The sequence below is a fragment of the Palaemon carinicauda genome, chromosome 6, assembly GCF_036898095.1.
Source record: "Palaemon carinicauda isolate YSFRI2023 chromosome 6, ASM3689809v2, whole genome shotgun sequence".
NCBI lineage: Eukaryota > Metazoa > Arthropoda > Malacostraca > Decapoda > Palaemonidae > Palaemon > Palaemon carinicauda.
The window spans coordinates 102459462-102460784 of NC_090730.1; positions in this window are offsets into that span (position 1 = coordinate 102459462).

Sequence of the window (1323 nt, forward strand, 5' to 3'; positions counted from 1 at the left end):
AGTTTTAAAACCGTGTTGATGGGGTTATGGTATTCTACAAGAGTATTTTGCAAGAAAAGAAAAAGCAACAACAGCAACTACCAAATCACCATCTTCTTGACAACGTTAAAAAAGCCAGCTTCACCATCAATGACTCCGGAGGAGAGCCTTTGGATGAACCTCGACCATCTACGAGTTGAGTGGGAGCCTCTGTACCTCTCATATAATCAGATGGCGATAACCTAGCGCAGATATCTGATGATGATGAGGCGCCTCCAGAACTACTTTAAAGGCCTCATTATACTTGTGCAGTAACCTCATCATCATCATTCATCAGCACATTCATCAAACTGTAGGTCTTTCATTGTCATCAACCTTATCATCGTCATCACCTTTATCGTCGTCATCATCGTCATTTGCAGTGTCGTCGTCGACATTACAGCTAAAGATATTACTGTCATTGGTGACTGTTAGAACACCATAATATCGTATTGTATGAAAGAGAGTGTATGTATGTGTGTGTGTTTGTGAATGGTTTGTATGCACTAATTATAAACTACAGATTTAAGTAAAATATACAAGTGAGTTAATGTATATTATTTGTAGATTTATGTAAAACATTTGTCAATGAACGTAGTATACATTTTAGCACTGTACTGTAATGATTCTATACTTTAAATAAAATAGATTTAAGCATAATATACTGTATATATATTGTATATAACGCGTATATTTATACATACAGTATTTTAAACGTTCTTGTACCCACACACACACATACAAAAATTACGGGGGAGGGACCCAATTTTAATTTGTGGATTTTCACCTATCACGGGCGTCTCTAGTCACCATTAATCGTGATAAATGAGGGATCACTGTATAAACATATATATATATATATATATATATATATATATATATATATATATATACATGTAACAGTTTTGTTGATCACGGCGATACGCAAACCCTTTCATCACGTTAATGTATCACCTCTCAGAGAGCGAGATATATATATATATATATATATATATATATATATATATATATATATATATATATATATATATATATATATATATATATATATATATATATATATTTATATATATATATATGTATATATATATATATATATATATATATATATATATATATATATATATATATATATATATATATATATATCTGAGCGGTAATGCATTAATGTGATGAAAGGGTTTGCGTATCGCCATGATCAACAAAACTGTACTATTCAGGGCCAACCCATCTGCACTGACTGGTGTGGTGATGAACCTTGTCAAAATTGCAGGCATGAATTGACATGTCTGAAGCGGCAGCCTT